We start from the raw sequence: 13278 nt of genomic DNA, 5'->3' as shown, positions 1-13278 counted from the left end.
TTGTGAAGAAGTTTAAAGCCGGATTTGGATACAAAAAGACTTCCCAAGCTTTAAACATCCCAAGGAGCACTGTGCAAGCGATAATATTGAAATGGAAGGAGTATCAGACCAAAAAAAAAAAAGTTTGAAATATCCAATAAATGTCGTTCCACTTCATGATTGTGTCCCACTTGTTGTTGATTATTCACAAAAAAATACAGTTTTATATCTTTATGTTTGAAGCCTGAAATGTGGCAAAAGGTCGCAAAGTTCAAGGGGGAGAGTTCAAGAATACTTTCGCAAGGCACTGTATGTCCACATACTATAGTGTGTTTTGTTATTACCTGAGCAGATCACTGTGAGTCCAGGAAGGAGATCATAACCTCTGGAACATTCCCTCAGTGAAGACTCAGACCCAGAACAGGAAACTCTAATCCCTCCAGTGGTGTCTCCACGTAGTGCTGAAACAGTGGAGCCACAACCCAGCTGTCTACACACTACTGCAGCTACATCCCTCTGGTCCCAGTCATCAGCTCCCACAATCCTCCACTCTCCCTGGTCGTACCACTCCACTCCACCAGCACAGCGACTGCCTCCTCCCACCAGCCTCACATCATCAGGCTCTGAGAAAAGAAAAGAGAGAGACAGTAATCTTAATATTTTCTCACTAAAACACACCTATATTGTCTCATATTCTTCACTCCAGGTGAGAAACAATGTTGATTGAGTGACAAACTGTTTCTTACCTGAGCAGGTGAGTCCAACAGCATTACCAGGTAGGCAGGTGTTGTTCTCTCTGTCTGAGGTGTCACAGTCCAGGAGAAGGGACTCTTTGCCTTTACACTGGAACTCTTTATCCCAGGTCTGACCCTCACCTTCTCCATAGAGCCCCCTGTAGAGCTGCAGGAGCCCCACAGCCAAGATCCCTACAGACTACCTCTGCATCCTGCCGGTCAAAGTCAGCTTCACACTGAGGCCCAGGACTGATTGGACTTCACCTCCACTCTCCCAGAGCAGAGACCAGCTCCATCCACAAGCCGCACAGACTCTGGAGAAAAAGAGTTGGTTGAACATTCAATCAGTTTTGTTGATGACACTGTCGAGGACTAAACACAAATATGTTGGATAAAAGATTGTAGTTTGCTATGTTTGATACTGTAAGAGGTAGAAATGGGTTCTTAGTAACTCAGGATCGGGTTGGGAATAATGCAGGCAGGAGACAGGAATAAGTTCACTTCACTTTATAGAAAATAAACAGCTGGACATCCATCAGGCAGCTTCACTTCAGTACCATCTGAACTACAATGATCTGCCCATGAACATCTCCCATAAACCAATATGACAAACACAAATATAATGTTTAAATACATCTGACGTCTCTCCCTCTATTTAAATGAAATAAAAACACATAAAACAAGATACATGGTAATATTGTATAATGTATAAATAAATATCTCAATATGACCAGTCTCTTACCTGAACAGGTCACATGATGATAATATCCACCATCACAGCCACCAGGTCCTTCTATGTTGTCACACTGTCTAATAGAAGACTCATTTCCACTACATCTTCTAGATAGGAAGACTCCTCTTCTTCCATCTTCAACCAGACGTCCTCTAGATTCACCTACAACATTCCCACAGTTCAGCTCTCTACACAAAACCTTAGTCTTTCTCATCATGCCCAGCCACCCAAAACATAGACGTGACCACTCTCCTCTGAAGAAGACTTCCATTGTCCCAGAACAGGAAGTGGTCCCATCCACCAGTCTGACTGAGAGGTAAGCTGTAAACAGCAGAGAGGAAAACACAGTGGTGAGGACAGATGATGACAGTGATTCTGTTATTCTAACAGCAGTGATGCTTTGTGGTTGACAAGTATTAGTAGTTCCATAAAACACTACTTGTTATTGGGGTTTAGAATGGTTTGTATGGACACATGAATTTCTCCATGTGGGATAATAAAGTTGACTAATATTGAACTGCTATAATCACTGTAGATTTATACTCTACCTACCTGGTGGACTGACGCTTTGAGCCTGGAGATCTGAGGAGAAAGAGAGAGACAGAGGAGAAAGAGACAGAGAGATAGAGAGAAACAAATGAGAAAGGGAGGAGTCAGAGGAAGAGAGAGACAGAGGAGAAAGAGAGGAGTCAGAGGAAGAGAAAGACAGAGGTTAAATGAACATCAACATGACCTTTCATGATGTGATGGGAAGACACTCTTATCATGAGGTTTCACATGTGTTTGGTTACATAGTGTCCAATGTTCTCCTGAGTTATAACACATTTACCATTAAGAGTGTTTACTTATCAGACCCAAATATATAATAAATATACTATAATATACTATATTCATGTGCTTTTAGTACTCACACATGAATCATATCCTGTTTGCAGGTCATGTGTTGTTTTGAGCCAGCAGTAAAAACACACTGACAGGACAGTTCCTCTTATGGCCACTAGGTGGTAATCTGGTGTCACAGACGCAGGACTGGAGACCAGAAGGAATCATTGTCCCAATTATCTCTCCTTTCTCCTGAAGTGTGCACTTGTTCCCTTCACTGAAATGACTGGTAAACTAAATATGGTGGAAACGCCCACTTGATAACAGTAGAGACAAACAGTACATCCTCTCTCTTCCTCTCCTCTTATCCTCTCTCTTCCTCTCCTCTTCTCCCCGTCTCTTCCTCTCCTCTTATCCTCTCTCTTCCTCTCCTCTTATCCCCGTCTCTTCCTCTCCTCTTATCCCCGTCTCTTCCTCTCCTCTTATCCCCGTCTCTTCCTCTCCTCTTCTCCCCGTCTCTTCCTCTCCTCTTCTCCCCGTCTCTTCCTCTCCTCTTATCCCCGTCTCTTCCTCTCCTCTTCTCCCCGTCTCTTCCTCTCCTCTTCTCCCCCGTCTCTTCCTCTCCTCTTCTCCCCGTCTTTCCTCTCCTCTTATCCCCGTCTCTTCCTCTCCTCTTATCCCCGTCTCTTCCTCTCCTCTTCTCCCCGTCTCTTCCTCTCCTCTTATCCCCGTCTCTTCCTCTCCTCTTCTCCCCGTCTCTTCCTCTCCTCTTATCCCCGTCTCTTCCTCTCCTCTTCTCCCCGTCTCTTCCTCTCCTCTTATCCCTCTCTCTTTCCTCTCCTCTTATCCCCGTCTCTTCCTCTCCTCTTATCCTCTCTCTTCCTCTCCTCTTCTCCCCGTCTCTTCCTCTCCTCTTATCCTCTCTCTTCCTCTCCTCTTATCCTCTCTCTTCCTCTCCTCTTATCCCCGTCTCTTCCTCTCCTCTTATCCCCGTCTCTTCCTCTCCTCTTATCCCCGTCTCTTCCTCTCCTCTTATCCCCGTCTCTTCCTCTCCTCTTCTCCCCGTCTCTTCCTCTCCTCTTATCCTCTCTTCCTCTCCTCTTCTCCCCGTCTCTTCCTCTCCTCTTATCCCCGTCTATTCCTCTCCTCTTATCCCCGTCTCTCCTCTTATCCCCGTCTCTTCCTCTCCTCTTATCCTCTCTCTTCCTCTCCTCTTCTCCCCGTCTCTTCCTCTCCTCTTATCCCCGTCTCTTCCTCTCCTCTTATCCCCGTCTCTCCTCTTATCCCCGTCTCTTCCTCTCCTCTTCTCCCCGTCTCTTCCACTCCTCTTATCCCCGTCTCTTCCTCTCCTCTTATCCTCTCTCTCTCCTCTCCTCTTCTCCCCGTCTCTTCCTCTCCTCTTATCCCCGTCTCTTCCTCTCCTCTTATCCCCGTCTCTTCCTCTCCTCTTCTCCCCGTCTCTTCCTCTCCTCTTATCCTCTCTCTTCCTCTCCTCTTATCCCCGTCTCTTCCTCTCCTCTTATCCCCGTCTCTTCCTCTCCTCTTATCCTCTCTCTCCTCTCCTCTTATCCCCGTCTCTCCTCTTATCCCCGTCTCTTCCTCTCCTCTTCTCCCCGTCTCTTCCTCTCCTCTTCTCCCCGTCTCTTCCTCTCCTCTTATCCCCGTCTCTCCTCTTATCCCCGTCTCTCCTCTTATCCCCGTCTCTTCCTCTCCTCTTATCCCCGTCTCTCCTCTTATCCCCGTCTCTTCCTCTCCTCTTATCCCCGTCTCTTCCTCTCCTCTTATCCTCTCTCTTCCTCTCCTCTTATCCCCGTCTCTTCCTCTCCTCTTATCCTCTTTCTTCCTCTCCTCTTATCCCCGTCTCTCCTCTTATCCCCGTCTCTTCCTCTCCTCTTATCCCCGTCTCTTCCTCTCCTCTTATCCTCTCTCTTCCTCTCCTCTTATCCCCGTCTCTCCTCTTATCCTCTCTCTTCCTCTCCTCTTATCCCCGTCTCTTCCTCTCCTCTTCTCCCCGTCTCTCCTCTTATCCTCTCTCTTCCTCTCCTGTTATCCCCGTCTCTTCCTCTCCTCTTATCCTCTTTCTTCCTCTCCTCTTATCCCCGTCTCTCCTCTTCTCCCCGTCTCTTCCTCTCCTCTTATCCCCGTCTCTTCCTCTCCTCTTATCCCCGTCTCTTCCTCTCCTCTTATCCCCGTCTCTCCTCTTCTCCCCGTCTCTTCCTCTCCTCTTATCCCCGTCTCTTCCTCTCCTCTTATCCTCTCTCTTCCTCTCCTCTTATCCCCGTCTCTCCTCTTCTCCCCGTCTCTTCCTCTCCTCTTATCCCCGTCTCTTCCTCTCCTCTTATCCTCTCTCTCTCCTCTCCTCTTATCCCCGTCTCTCCTCTTATCCCCGTCTCTTCCTCTCCTCTTATCCCCGTCTCTTCCTCTCCTCTTATCCCCGTCTCTTCCTCTCCTCTTCTCCCCGTCTCTTCCTCTCCTCTTATCCCCGTCTCTTCCTCTCCTCTTCTCCCCGTCTCTTCCTCTCCTCTTATCCCCGTCTCTTCCTCTCCTCTTCTCCCCGTCTCTTCCTCTCCTCTTATCCCCGTCTCTTCCTCTCCTCTTCTCCCCGTCTCTTCCTCTCCTCTTATCCTCTCTCTTCCTCTCTCCTCTTATCCTCTCTCTTCCTCTCCTCTTATCCTCTCTCTTCCTCTCCTCTTATCCTCTCTCTTCCTCTCCTCTTATCCCCGTCTCTTCCTCTCCTCTTATCCTCTCTCTTCCTCTCCTCTTATCCCCGTCTCTTCCTCTCCTCTTATCCCCGTCTCTCCTCTCCTCTTATCCCCGTCTCTTCCTCTCCTCTTCTCCCCGTCTCTTCCTCTCCTCTTATCCTCTCTCTTCCTCTCCTCTTATCCCCGTCTCTTCCTCTCCTCTTATCCTCTCTCTTCCTCTCCTCTTATCCTCTCTCTTCCTCTCCTCTTATCCCCGTCTCTTCCTCTCCTCTTATCCTCTCTCTTCCTCTCCTCTTATCCTCTCTCTTCCTCTCCTCTTATCCTCTCTCTTCCTCTCCTCTTATCCTCTCTCTTCCTCTCCTCTTATCCCCGTCTCTTCCTCTCCTCTTATCCCCGTCTCTTCCTCTCCTCTTATCCTCTCTTCCTCTCCTCTTATCCCCGTCTCTTCCTCTCCTCTTATCCCCGTCTCTTCCTCTCCTCTTATCCCCGTCTCTTCCTCTCCTCTTATCCCCTCTCTTCCTCTCCTCTTATCCCCGTCTCTTCCTCTCCTCTTATCCCCGTCTCTTCCTCTCCTCTTCTCCCCGTCTCTTCCTCTCCTCTTCTCCCCGTCTCTTCCTCTCCTCTTATCCCCGTCTCTTCCTCTCCTCTTATCCCCGTCTCTTCCTCTCCTCTTATCCCCGTCTCTTCCTCTCCTCTTATCCTCTCTCTTCCTCTCCTCTTCTCCCCGTCTCTTCCTCTCCTCTTATCCTCTCTCTTCCTCTCCTCTTATCCTCTCTTCCTCTCCTCTTATCCTCTCTCTTCCTCTCCTCTTATCCTCTCTCTTCCTCTCCTCTTCTCCCCGTCTCTTCCTCTCCTCTTATCCCCGTCTCTTCCTCTCCTCTTCTCCCCGTCTCTTCCTCTCCTCTTCTCCCCGTCTCTCCTCTTATCCCCGTCTCTTCCTCTCCTCTTATCCCCGTCTCTTCCTCTCCTCTTATCCCCGTCTCTTCCTCTCCTCTTATCCTCTCTCTTCCTCTCCTCTTCTCCCCGTCTCTTCCTCTCCTCTTATCCTCTCTTTCCTCTCCTCTTATCCTCTCTCTTCCTCTCCTCTTATCCTCTCTCTTCCTCTCCCTCTTATCCTCTCTCTTCCTCTCCTCTTATCCCCGTCTCTTCCTCTCCTCTTATCCTCTCTCTTCCTCTCCTCTTATCCCCGTCTCTTCCTCTCCTCTATCCCCGTCTCTCCTCTCCTCTTATCCCCGTCTCTTCCTCTCCTCTTCTCCCCCGTCTCTTCCTCTCCTCTTATCCTCTCTCTTCCTCTCCTCTTATCCCCGTCTCTTTCCTCTCCTCTTATCCCCGTCTCTCCTCTCCTCTTATCCCCGTCTCTTCCTCTCCTCTTCTCCCGTCTCTTCCTCTCCTCTTATCCTCTCTCTTCCTCTCCTCTTATCCCCGTCTCTTCCTCTCCTCTTATCCCCGTCTCTTCCTCTCCTCTTCTCCCCGTCTCTTCCTCTCCTCTTATCCTCTCTCTTCCTCTCCTCTTATCCCCGTCTCTTCCTCTCCTCTTATCCCCGTCTCTTCCTCTCCTCTTATCCCCGTCTCTTCCTCTCCTCTTCTCCCCCCGTCTCTTCCTCTCCTCTTATCCCCGTCTCTTCCTCTCCTCTTCTCCCCGTCTCTTCCTCTCCTCTTATCCTCTCTCTTCCTCTCCTCTTATCCCCGTCTCTTCCTCTCCTCTTATCCCCGTCTCTTCCTCTCCTCTTATCCTCTCTCTTCCTCTCCTCTTATCCCCGTCTCTTCCTCTCCTCTTATCCCCGTCTCTCCTCTTATCCCCGTCTCTTCCTCTCCTCTTATCCTCTCTCTCCTCTCCTCTTATCCCCGTCTCTTCCTCTCCTCTTCTCCCCCGTCTCTTCCTCTCCTCTTATCCCCGTCTCTCCTCTCCTCTTATCCCCGTCTCTTCCTCTCCTCTTATCCCCGTCTCTTCCTCTCCTCTTATCCCCGTCTCTTCCTCTCCTCTTATCCCCGTCTCTTCCTCTCCTCTTCTCCCCGTCTCTTCCTCTCCTCTTATCCCCGTCTCTTCCTCTCCTCTTATCCCCGTCTCTTCCTCTCCTCTTATCCTCTCTCTTCCTCTCCTCTTATCCCCGTCTCTTCCTCTCCTCTTATCCCCGTCTCTTCCTCTCCTCTTATCCCCGTCTCTTCCTCTCCTCTTCTCCCCGTCTCTTCCTCTCCTCTTATCCCCGTCTCTTCCTCTCCTCTTATCCTCTCTCTTCCTCTCCTCTTATCCCCGTCTCTTCCTCTCCTCTATCCCCGTCTCTTCCTCTCCTCTTATCCTCTCTCTTCCTCTCCTCTTATCCCCGTCTCTTCCTCTCCTCTTATCCCCGTCTCTTTTCCTCTCCTCTTATCCTCGTCTCTTCCTCTCCTCTTATCCCCGTCTCTTCCTCTCCTCTTATCCCCGTCTCTTCCTCTCCTCTTATCCCCGTCTCTTCCTCTCCTCTTATCCCCGTCTCTTCCTCTCCTCTTATCCCCGTCTCTTCCTCTCCTCTTCTCCCCCGTCTCTTCCTCTCCTCTTATCCCCGTCTCTTCCTCTCCTCTTATCCCCGTCTCTTCCTCTCCTCTTATCCTCTCTCTTCCTCTCCTCTTATCCCCGTCTCTTCCTCTCCTCTTATCCCCGTCTCTTCCTCTCCTCTTATCCCCGTTCTTCCTCTCCTCTTATCCCCCGTCTTCCTCTCCTCTTCTCCCCGTCTCTTCCTCTCCTCTTATCCCCGTCTCTTCCTCTCCTCTTCTCCCCGTCTCTTCCTCTCCTCTTCTCCCCCGTCTCTTCCTCTCCTCTTATCCCCCGTCTCTCCTCTTCCCCCGTCTCTTCCTCTCCTCTTATCCCCGTCTCTTCCTCTCCTCTTCTCCCCGTCTCTTCCTCTCCTCTTCTCCCCGTCTCTTCCTCTCCTCTTATCCCCCGTCTCTCCTCTTATCCCCGTCTCTTCCTCTCCTCTTCTCCCCCGTCTCTTCCTCTCCTCTTCTCCCCGTCTCTTCCTCTCCTCTTATCCCCGTCTCTTCCTCTCCTCTTATCCCCGTCTCTTCCTCTCCTCTTCTCTTCCTCTCCTCTTATCCCCGTCTCTCCTCTTATCCCCGTCTCTCCTCTTATCCCCGCCCTCTTCCTCTCCTCTTATCCCCCGTCTCTTCCTCTCCTCTTCTCCCCGTCTCTTCCTCTCCTCTTCTCCCCGTCTCTCCTCTTATCCCCGCCTCTTCCTCTCCTCTTATCCCCGCCTCTTCCTCTCCTCTTATCCTCTCTTTCCTCTCCTCTTATCCCCGTCTCTTCCTCTCCTCTTCTCCCCGTCTCTTCCTCTCCTCTTCTCCCCGTCTCTTCCTCTCCTCTTATCCCCGTCTCTTCCTCTCCTTCTCCCCCCGTCTCTTCCTCTCCTCTTATCCTCTCTCTTCCTCTCCTCTTATCCCCGTCTCTTCCTCTCCTCTTATCCCCGTCTCTTCCTCTCCTCTTATCCTCTCTTCCTCTCCTCTTCTCCCCGTCTCTTCCTCTCCTCTTATCCCCGTCTCTTCCTCTCCTCTTATCCCCGTCTCTTCCTCTCCCTCTCTCTCCCCGTCTCTTCCTCTCCTTCTCCCCCGTCTCTTCCTCTCCTCTTATCCTCTCTTTCCTCTCCTCTTATCCCCGTCTCTTCCTCTCCTCTTATCCCCGTCTCTTCCTCTCCTCTTATCCTCGTCTCTTCCTCTCCTCTTATCCTCTCTCTTCCTCTCCTCTTATCCTCGTCTCTTCCTCTCCTCTTATCCTCTCTCTTCCTCTCCTCTTATCCCCGTCTCTCCTCTTCTCCCCGTCTCTTCCTCTCCTCTTATCCCCGTCTCTTCCTCTCCTCTTATCCCCGTCTCTCCTCTTATCCCCGTCTCTCCTCTCCTCTTATCCCCGTCTCTTCCTCTCCTCTTATCCCCGTCTCTCCTCTTCTCCCCGTCTCTTCCTCTCCTCTTATCCCCGTCTCTTCCTCTCCTCTTATCCCCGTCTCTTCCTCTCCTCTTATCCCCGTCTCTTCCTCTCCTCTTATCCTCTCTTCCTCTCCTCTTATCCCCGTCTCTTCCTCTCCTCTTATCCTCTCTCTTCCTCTCCTCTTATCCCCGTCTCTTCCTCTCCTCTTATCCTCTCTTCCTCTCCTCTTATCCCCGTCTCTTCCTCTCCTCTTATCCCCGTCTCTTCCTCTCCTCTTATCCCCGTCTCTTCCTCTCCTCTTATCCTCTCTCTTCCTCTCCTCTTATCCCCGTCTCTTCCTCTCCTCTTATCCCCGTCTCTTCCTCTCCTCTTATCCTCTCTCTTCCTCTCCTCTTATCCTCTCTCTTCCTCTCCTCTTCTCCCCGTCTCTTCCTCTCCTCTTATCCCCGTCTCTTCCTCTCCTCTTATCCTCTCTCTTCCTCTCCTCTTATCCCCGTCTCTTCCTCTCCTCTTATCCTCTCTCTTCCTCTCCTCTTCTCCCCGTCTCTTCCTCTCCTCTTCTCCCCGTCTCTTCCTCTCCTCTTATCCTCTCTCTTCCTCTCCTCTTATCCCCGTCTCTTCCTCTCCTCTTATCCCCGTCTCTTCCTCTCCTCTTATCCCCGTCTCTTCCTCTCCTCTTATCCCCGTCTCTCCTCTTCTCCCCGTCTCTTATCTTCTCTTCCTCTTCTCCCCCTCATCTTCTCGCCTTCTCCCCTCTCCTCTCCCCCTCTACTTTCCCATCTACTCACCTCCTCCTCTCCCATTCCCTCTTCTCCACCCTCTCCTCTCCTCCGCCCTTCTTATCATCTCCCCCTCTCTCTTCTCCTAATCTCCTCTTCTCTCCCTCTCCTCCCCCTCTCCCCTCTCCCCCTCTCCCTCTTCTCCCCTTTCAATTATACTCGTCTCTCCTCTTCTCCCATCTTCTCCTCCTCTTTTCCCCCTCATCTCCTCCCCTCTCCCCTTCTCCAGAGAAGAAATGGACAATGTACAGACTCAGTGAGCATGGCCTTGCTATTGAGCCCACTGTGTGCCCACTGCCCACAAACAAATATAATATTGACAACTCCTGTATCTGTTAGGTGAAATACCACAGTGTGTAATCATGTCAGCAGAATGTGTGACCTGTTGTGATGAGAACAGGGGAACCAGTGGAGAACAAACACCACAGTAAATAAAACCGAGGACTAGATTTATCACTTCAGGACATTTCCCTTGACATTTGTACTTCTACTTTTTCTACACACAGCTCACACTCTCCTAAACACCAGCTGGCTGAGAGGGCCTTAGTGGAGCCGCCTGGCTGTGAGGGCCTTAGCGGAGCCGGCTGGCTGAGAGGGCCTTAGTGGAGCCGCCTGGCTGAGAGGGCCTTAGTGGAGCCGTCTGGCTGAGAGAGCCCTAGTGGAGCCGTCTGGCTGAGAGAGCCCTAGTGGAGCCGCCTGGCTGAGAGGGCCTTAGTGGAGCCGCCTGGCTGAGAGGGCCTTAGTGGAGCCGGCTGGCTGAGAGGGCCCTAGTGGAGCCGCCTGGCTGAGAGGGCCTTAGTGGAGCCGCCTGGCTGAGAGGGCCTTAGTGGAGCCGGCTGGCTGAGAGGGCCTTAGTGGAGCCGCCTGGCTGAGAGGGCCTTAGTGGAGCCGTCTGGCTGAGAGGGCCCTAGTGGAGCCGGCTGGCTGAGAGGGCCCTAGTGGAGCCGGCTGGCTGAGAGGGCCTTAGTGGAGCCAGCTGGCTGAGAGGGCCCTAGTGGAGCCGCCTGGCTGAGAGGGCCCTAGTGGAGCCGTCTGGCTGAGAGGGCCCTAGTGGAGCCGGCTGGCTGAGAGGGCCCTAGTGGAGCCGCCTGGCTGAGAGGGCCCTAGTGGAGCCGTCTGGCTGAGAGGGCCCTTGTGGAGCCGTCTGGCTGAGAGGGCCCTAGTGGAGCCGCCTGGCTGAGAGGGCCCTAGTGGAGCCGCCTGGCTGAGAGGGCCTTAGTGGAGCCGCCTGGCTGAGAGGGCCCTAGTGGAGCCGGCTGGCTGAGAGGGCCTTAGTGGAGCCGTCTGGCTGAGAGGGCCCTAGTGGAGCCGTCTGGCTGAGAGGGCCCTAGTGGAGCCGCCTGGCTGAGAGGGCCCTAGTGGAGCCGCCTGGCTGAGAGGGCCCTAGTGGAGCCGTCTGGCTGAGAGGGCCCTAGTGGAGCCGTCTGGCTGAGAGGGCCCTAGTGGAGCCGCCTGGCTGAGAGGGCCCTAGTGGAGCCGCCTGGCTGAGAGGGCCCTAGTGGAGCCGTCTGGCTGAGAGAGCCCTAGTGGAGCCGGCTGGCTGAGAGGGCCCTAGTGGAGCCGCCTGGCTGAGAGGGCCCTAGTGGAGCCGCCTGGCTGAGAGAGCCCTAGTGGAGCCGCCTGGCTGAGAGGGCCTTAGTGGAGCCGGCTGGCTGAGAGGGCCCTAGTGGAGCCGTCTGGCTGAGAGGGCCCTAGTGGAGCCGCCTGGCTGAGAGGGCCTTAGTGGAGCCGGCTGGCTGAGAGGGCCCTAGTGGAGCCGCCTGGCTGAGAGAGCCCTAGTGGAGCCGCCTGGCTGAGAGGGCCCTAGTGGAGCCGCCTGGCTGAGAGGGCCCTAGTGGAGCCGCCTGGCTGAGAGGGCCCTAGTGGAGCCGTCTGGCTGAGAGGGCCCTAGTGGAGCCGCCTGGCTGAGAGGGCCCTAGTGGAGCCGCCTGGCTGAGAGGGCCCTAGTGGAGCCGCCTGGCTGAGAGGGCCCTAGTGGAGCCGCCTGGCTGAGAGGGCCCTAGTGGAGCCGGCTGGCTGAGAGGGCCCTAGTGGAGCCGGCTGGCTGAGAGGGCCCTAGTGGAGCCGCCTGGCTGAGAGAGCCCTAGTGGAGCCGCCTGGCTGAGAGGGCCTTAGTGGAGCCGCCTGGCTGAGAGGGCCCTTGTGGAGCCGTCTGGCTGAGAGGGCCTTAGTGGAGCCGTCTGGCTGAGAGGGCCCTTGTGGAGCCGTCTGGCTGAGAGAGCCCTAGTGGAGCCGCATGGCTGAGAGGGCCTTAGTGGAGCCGTCTGGCTGAGAGGGCCCTTGTGGAGCCGTCTGGCTGAGAGAGCCCTAGTGGAGCCGCCTGGCTGAGAGGGCCCTAGTGGAGCCGCCTGGCTGAGAGGGCCCTAGTGGAGCCGCCTGGCTGAGAGGGCCTTAGTGGAGCCGTCTGGCTGAGAGGGCCCTAGTGGAGCCGGCTGGCTGAGAGGGCCCTAGTGGAGCCGTCTGGCTGAGAGAGCCCTAGTGGAGCCGCCTGGCTGAGAGGGCCTTAGTGGAGCCGTCTGGCTGAGAGGCCCCTAGTGGAGCCGCCTGGCTGAGAAGGCCCTAGTGGAGCCGCCTGGCTGAGAGGGCCCTAGTGGAGCCGCCTGGCTGAGAGGGCCCTAGTGGAGCCGCCTGGCTGAGAGGGCCCAGTGGAGCCGCCTGGCTGAGAGGGCCCTAGTGGAGCCGCCTGGCTGAGAGGGCCCTAGTGGAGCCTGCTGGGTGAGAGGGCCCTAGTGGAGCCAGGTGGCTGAGAGGGCCCTAGTGGAGCCAGGTGGCTGAGAGGGCCATAGTGGAGCCTGCTGGGTGAGAGGGCCATAGTGGAGCCTGCTGGGTGAGAGGGCCCTAGTGGAGCCAGGTGGCTGAGAGGGCCATAGTGGAGCCTGCTGGGTGAGAGGGCCCTAGTGGAGCCTGCTGGCTGAGAGGGCCCAGTAGAGCTCTTCCTTTACTATTTCTCTCTTCTTCTCTTTCTTCCGCAAATCTCTCTCCCCCTCTCCCGTTCTTTCCATTACCCTCCTCCCTCCCCCTACCCTCCTTTCTCCCCGTCCCTCCTCTGTCCCCTCCCATCCTCTGCTCTCCCCACCCCTCCTCTCTCCTCCCTCTCGCTCTGCTCATCTCTGTCTTGCGCACATGTTCTCTCTCTCATTCTCTCTCTTTTCGTGACATATAGGTTTGGACCTGTTGATCTTGACTCAGCTCATAGACCTCTAGCATCTACACCCCTCCCTTCTCCTACTCTAACATAACACCAATATAATATATAATACATAATATATGATCTCATTCATTTACATAGAGACAGATACAATCAATCATTGACACACTGAATATACAACAGTCAGATACATGACACCATCACAACTTAACTGACATTCGTGCCTGTCCCCAGATGGAGAGTTAGACTACAGTAAAGTACATTTACAGGTGATCACATCATTGTCCTGCTTTGAGACACAGTTTTACTGTCTGCTTCCAGTTGAATGTTATAATTATAATAAATTATAATATATCTTACAATATCAAATCATATCTCAGTCACTGTCACAAGTGTATATCAGTATAACAGCATCCTACCTGTGCTCCACAACAGGGTCATCAGTACCACTGCAGGTATCATGTCTGTCTCTAACTGGGGCTCCACAGT

General features: G+C 53.5%; 1 pseudogene; it reads right to left on the bottom strand.

Moving 5' to 3' along the window:
• The window catches only part of LOC135530497 (CD5 antigen-like), a 46718-nt pseudogene extending 33440 nt beyond the window's left edge, over positions 1-13278 (bottom strand).

This window comes from Oncorhynchus masou, unplaced genomic scaffold (assembly GCF_036934945.1).
Source record: "Oncorhynchus masou masou isolate Uvic2021 unplaced genomic scaffold, UVic_Omas_1.1 unplaced_scaffold_1355, whole genome shotgun sequence".
In the NCBI taxonomy this organism is placed as follows: domain Eukaryota; kingdom Metazoa; phylum Chordata; class Actinopteri; order Salmoniformes; family Salmonidae; genus Oncorhynchus; species Oncorhynchus masou.
The sequence above is the reverse complement of the archived record's forward strand: the minus strand, read 5'-3'. Positions and strand labels throughout refer to the sequence as shown.